The 6,599-nt window shown below is 38.6% G+C and overlaps 1 non-coding gene across 1 annotated transcript; it reads left to right on the top strand.

Annotated features, from left to right (window-relative positions):
* The first annotated feature begins 6,088 nt into the window (after positions 1 to 6,088).
* On the top strand, positions 6,089 to 6,195 carry LOC121220693 (small nucleolar RNA R71). Its single transcript, XR_005917910.1, has one exon. It is a non-coding gene; the product is annotated as a small nucleolar RNA R71 (small nucleolar RNA).
* Positions 6,196 to 6,599: the final 404 nt, after the last annotated feature.

The following is a 6,599-nucleotide window of genomic DNA, read 5'->3' as shown; positions in this document are numbered from 1 at the left end:
GTTCCTCATCCACACTTAGTCTCTTTTCACAAAACAATTCCCAGTTGAGGGCTTTAGCAACTTGACGAATACGTGTCATAAAGTCTCCGTAGTTGCTTTCCTTCAATGTGAAGCCTTTCTTTGGATGCATTTGTTGATTTTTGAAGATACTTTCGTATCTTACTTTGGCTTCTTCACAGTGGAACTTATTTTTTGTTTCATCGATTTGGGCGGAGGCACGAGTTCTCTTGCGAGGCATGATTAACCTGAACATAAAATGGGAAAAATTATTTTCTCAAAAATTTAATTAATAAAAATTAGTAATATTTCAATGATTTGAAAAATTAAATAATTGAATAAAATTAAAATTCAAGAGAAAATTCGGTCATACCACCCTTTTAAAAAAATAATTAAAAGTAAAAGAGGTCGATTTAAGGTAGGTTAGAGGATTTGGCTAAGGATGGGTGAAGGTGTGTGCCGCAGAAGTGTTGGAAGGCTACTAGGTGTGCGGGCGGATGGGTGAGGAAGCGGGCAGCAACACGTAGTAGGGGTTGCGCGCAAGCGGCAACATGTGGAACCTTCGGCAAGCAGGCCTGACGCGTTGGGACATGCGCAGGTGTGGCGCACAGGAGCAGGACACTGCTTGGGCGATTGCTCGGGCTGGGGCGTGTGGTGTGCTGAGGCTGCTAGCCAAGCAATGTGCGATTGAGGCTTGTGGCACTTAAGGGATTTGGTGCTTTGGGGTTTTGAGTGATGAATGAATGGGGGGAAGTAAGGGTGAAATTTATAGTGGGAGAAGTAGGAATTAGAGTAGAATTCTTAGAGAAATTTAATAATTTAAATATTCTAAGTCTAGTCCTACTCAAAGTTAACAACAATTAATAATGAAATTATCAATTGCTATTAAATTATTAAAACAAGAATAAAATATGATTAAAACTAAACTAATCATAATTCTATGCTAAGTTGATAAAATTTAATATATAAATTATAAGAGATATAATTATATATTAAATTTTATCATATTTATATAAATATCTATATAAAATATTTATTTTAGATGCCTTTTGGAAATATTTACAAAAAGAGACACCTAGTTTATATTATTTACTAAATTAGCAACCAAATTTTAAAAATAATTCAATTAAGTCCCTAGGCTTAATAAAATTTGAAATTGAGTTGTAATTTAAAAATTGGATCACAATTTGACCCTTTTATTTAAAAAATTAAAAATTTATTTTGTCATTCAAGGAATAATTTCTCGGAAAATTTTATAAAAATCAATTCCCAGAAAGATTGGAGGGGTCACAAGCGGTCCTGCTTAAGTTCCAATCTCCTAGACAGAATTTATTTAAACATAATAAACCCGAAAAAATACCCTAAATAATTTATTAAAAACAAGAAAATTTAAATATCTGATCAACTGAACAAGATTTGATCCCGTTCAGGTTTTCCTCCATAGTAATGTTTCAAACGCTGAGCATTGACTTGGAAATTACCTCCCTTACCTTGGAGTTCAACAACTCCATATAGATAGACGTATTGAATCATAAATGGACCGGACCAACGTGATTTTAACTTACTTGGGAAGAACTTCAATCTGGAATTAAATAACAAGACTTGCTGCAAATTCTCTAGCTCGAATGTGCTTGTCATGCCATCTCTTGAGTCTTTCTTTGAGTAATTTGGTATTTTTGTATGAGAACATTCAGAATTCTTCTAGCTCGTTGAGTCGTCGAAGAGCCCAGTAAGCTATGTGCTCTAACTCCAGAGATAGATGACAGGTTTTCCTAAAGACCAACCTGTAGGGTGACATTCCTAAAGGTGGCTTGTATGTTTTTCTGTAAGCCCATAAAGCATCATCTAGTCTTTTGGACCAATCTTGTCAGTTCGGGTAGACTACCTTTTCAAGTATGCCTTTGATCTCCTTATTTGCCAGTTCAGCTTGCCTATTTGTCTGCGGATGGTAAGCTGTTGCAACCTTCTGTTTGACTCTGTGCTTGTCTAATAACCATTTTAAGCACTTGTTCACAAAGTGGGATCCTTCGCCACTGATGATAGCTCTTGGGGTTCCAAACCTTGTGAACACATGCTTCTGCAGAAACTTCATCACAACCTTATCATCATTTGTCAGGTATGCCTCAACCTCGACCCACTTAGACACATAGTCTACTGCTACTAGTATGTACTTGTGACAACAAGAACGAGGAAAAGGACCAAGAGAGTCAATACCCCATACATTGAACAACTCTACCTCAATGATGTATGTTCGAGGCGTCTCATTTCTGTTGGTGACATTTCCAACCCTTTGACATCGATCACAGCTCTTCACGTAAGCATATGCATACTTAAATAGTGTTGGCGAAAAGAATTTGGCGTGCAATACTTTGGCCACTGTACGTGTACCTCCAATGTGTCCCCCACTTGGAGCTGAGTGGTAGTGGTATAAAATCTTCGGTATTTCATCTTCTACCATGCATCTCCTAATCATCTGATCTGCAAACTTTTTAAACACATATGGCTCTTCTTAGAAATAGTACTTCATATCGTGAAGAAAATTTTTCCTTTGTTGATACGTCTTTTTAATTGGCATGAAACCACAAGCTAAATAGTTAGCAATATCAGCAAACCAAGGGGTATTATAGACATGATTTACCTTTAGGATATGTTCATCTGGAAACGTCTCTTGAATTAGTATAAGAGGAGAATTCCCTTCTTGTGGCTCCAATCTGGACAAGTGATTTGCTACTTGATTTTCGACTCCCTTTCGATCTTGAATTTCTAGATCAAACTCTTAAAGTAAAAGTACCCATCGGATCAGCCTCAGCTTAGCGTCTTTCTTTGCAAGTAAATACTTAATTGTCGAGTGGTCTGTATAGACAGTCATTTTGGTACCTACCAGATAAGATCGTAACTTGTCAAAAGCAAACACAATAGCAAGTAACTCTTTTTCTGTTACCGTATAATTCAGTTGAGCACCTGTTAGGGTTCGACTTGCGTAGTAGATGGGATGAAAAACTTTGTTCCTTTGCTGGCCCAAGATAGCTCTAATTGCGAAGTCACTTGCGTCACAAATCAATTCGAATGGCAAATCCCAGTCTGGTCTGGCGATTATGGGTGCCGTGACTAATCGACTTCAAATCGTTGAAGTCTTTTAAGCATTCCTCATCAAACTTGAATATAGAGTCCTTCTCCAATAATTTACATAAGGGTTTAGCAACTTTGGAGAAGTCCTTGATAAATCTTCTGTAAAAATCGGCGTGGCCCAAAACACACCAACACCCTTTACAGATGTTGTAGGTAGGAGTTTCTCAATAATGTCTACCTTTGCTTTGTCAACCTTGATCCCATGTCTCATTATCCGATGCCCTAGAAAAACTCCTTCTCGTACTATAAAATGACACATTTCCTAGTTCAGTACGAGATTTATTTCTTCGCATCGCCTTAGTACCTTAGTTAGATTGGCTAAGCAATCATTGTAAGTATCTCGGAATACTAAAAAATCATCCATAAAAACTTCCAAATATTTCTCAACGATGTCAGTAAAGTTAGACATCATACATCTTTGAAATGTAGCAGGTACATTACATAAACCAAATTGTATGCGTCTAAATGCAAACGTACTGTACGGGCAGGTGAATGTCATTTTGTGTTGATCTTCTGGTGCTACTGTAATCTGATTATACCTTGAGTATCCATCGATAAAATAGTAGTAATCTCATCCTGCTAGTCAATCCAGCATCTGGTCCAAGAACGGTAAAGAAAAGTGATCTTTCCTAGTCGCCTTGTTCAGCTTCTGGTAATCGATGCAGATACTCCATCTCGTAACCGTTCTAGTCGGTATCAACTCGTTGTTCTCATTTTCTACGACCATGATACCTCTTTTTTTTGGCATGCACTAGACCGCGCTTACCCATGAACTGTCTGACATGGGATAGATGATACCCGCATCTAACCACTTGATAATCTCTTTTTTTACCACGTCCTTCAGGATGGGGTTCAGTCCTCGTTGTCCATCAATTGACCCCTTTTTTGCCATCTTCCAGGATAATCTTGTGCATGCATAAAGAGAGGACTAATACTACGAATATCGGCTATGGTCCATTCGATGGCCTTCTTGAATTATTTCAGAACTAAGATAAGTTTCTCTTATTGCTTAGTGGTTAATTCTGCTGAAAGAATCACAAGCAGAGTAGAAGTGTTACCTAAATAAATGTATTTTTAATGAGAAGGTAATACATTGACTTCTAATTTAGGTGGTTCCTCGATCAACGCTTTTGGTTGGGAATAGTCCCTCTTTTCTAACTCCAAAGAGTCAAAATGGGATTGCGGATTAAATCCCCTTTGATTAGCTTCTAGCAAAGCTAAGTATTCATCTTCGTCTTCTTCATTTCGAGGATCCAATGTCAAAATTCTTTCCAGTGGGTCCTCAACACAATTGAGTTCCATCTCCACTATTAAATCCTCTAAATCGGACACTGCAGAGCAATCATCCACTGTGCCAGGAAATCACATAGACTTAAAGACGTTAAATGTTACCTGATCATCCTGAACACGTATAGTGAGCTCGCCCTTCTGCAGATCAATAAGGGTCCTTCCAGTTGCTAGAAACGGCCTTCCTAGGATGATTGGTACTTCTTTGTCTACTTCAAAATCTAGAATTACAAAGTCAGCAGGAAAGATAAACTTAGCTACACGTACGAATACGTTCTCAATTTTTCCTTCTAGATGTGCTAAGGATCGGTCTGCTAGTTGAAGCGTAACTGTAGTTGGTCTAACTTCTCCTATCCCTAGCATCCTAAATATTGGCATAGGCATCAAGTTGATACTTGCACCTAAGTCACATAATGCCTTAACACAATATGTTGCTCCAATGTTGCACGGTATGGTAAAACATTAAAGATCCTTCAATTTTGGGGGTAGTTTATCTTGAAGATATGCACTGCATTCCTTCGTCAGAGCTACCATCTCAAATTCTCCATGTCTTTGTTTCTTAGACAAGATATCTTTCATGAAAATAATAGTTTGACATTTGTTCAAGTGCTTCCACCAATAGGATGTTGAAGTGAAGTTGCTTGAGTATGTCAAGAAACTTCTTGAATTGAATCTCCTGCTTCTGTTTCTGAAGTCTTTGAGGGTAGGGTGGTGGTGGTTTCATTGCTGGGACTGTTCTAGTTGATTCTTCTTTGGCGGCAATTCTACATCTAACGGCATTGTTAGTTGATTAGAATTAGCTAGTCTTGAGGTTACTTTGTCAGGTTTTGCAAATTCTGGTTCTGGTGAAACTGCAATTTCAACACTTGGTTGAACTTCTTCTGAATCTTGAGCGTCAGCTGGCTCCTTTTCAACTTTGACAATGTTGGGCTCTACTGTCTTTTCGCTCCTCAATGTTAAAGCTTTACAATGTTCCTTCCCCAGATTTCTCAGATTCTCTGTGTCACTAGGTAGAGCACCTTGTGGTCGGTTCCTTAGAGTGACGTCGTTTTTCGCCATGTATGCCTTCAATAGATTCTCTAAGCTATTGGATGGTTCTGCTTAGGTTGGTTTCTGAACTTGTTGGGGGAAACTAGGTAGCTAATTTGGTCTAGGTTGGGTGTAACTGTTACTGGTTCCAGCCCCTTGGTTACTGTAGGAAAAATTCGGGTGATTTTGATACGATGAGTTATAAAAGTTGGATTGCAGTCCTTGCCTTCCTCGGTTTTGATTTTGGTTACCCATGTAATATATGGATTCGGGGTTCGATGGACATTCTTCAAACAAATGTCCTTCCCCACAAAACACACAAGCTATATTCTCAAATTGGTTAGGTGGTTGGGCTACAAAATTGTTAGACCCATTAGTGGTAAGATTCTTAAGCATTGAGGATATTGAAGATACCTGAGATGCGAGTGAAGTGAGAGCATCCACTTCATGTATTCCAGTGACTCATCTTCCTGACGCTGCTCGATTGGCTGGCCATTGATAATTGTTGCTGGCAATCCTCTCAATAATTTTGTAAGCCTCATTATAAAACTTAAAAAGTAGAGCACAATTAGCAAAGGTGTCCACTACCATCCTCGTGTGAGCATTGAGACCATTATAAAATGTCTCAAGTTGAATGCAATGTGGGATTTCATGATGGGGGCACTTTCATAATAACTCTTTGTACCTTTCCCATGCCTCATACAGGGACTCATCATCCATTTGTTGGAAGGCAGTGATCTCATTCCTCAACTTGGCATTTTGCTCGGCGGGAAATACTTCATGAGGAATCTCTCGTCTAACTCTTGCCATGTAAAAATGGAGTTCAGTGGCAATGAGTTCAACCAGGCACGAGCTTTGTCCCTTAGCGAATATGGGAACAGCTTTAGTCGTAATGCATCTTCGGGTACTCCAGCTAACTTGAAAGAATCGATCACTTCCATAAATAGTCTTAAGTGAAGATGAAGATCTTTAGTAGGCATTCCACTGAATTGGCCCACAGTTTGAAGCATCTGGCACATGACTGTCTTCAGTTTGAATTGTTATGCCTCGATTTCGGGTCTCCTAATACCTAGATTAATATCGTTAAATACTGACACGACATACTGTCGTAAAGCTCTATCCCTATCATCAACAAAAATAATAGGATTTTGAGTAAG

Source organism: Gossypium hirsutum, chromosome D08 (assembly GCF_007990345.1).
Source record: "Gossypium hirsutum isolate 1008001.06 chromosome D08, Gossypium_hirsutum_v2.1, whole genome shotgun sequence".
Lineage (NCBI taxonomy): Eukaryota > Viridiplantae > Streptophyta > Magnoliopsida > Malvales > Malvaceae > Gossypium > Gossypium hirsutum.
This window is presented reverse-complemented; position numbering and strand designations above follow the sequence as displayed.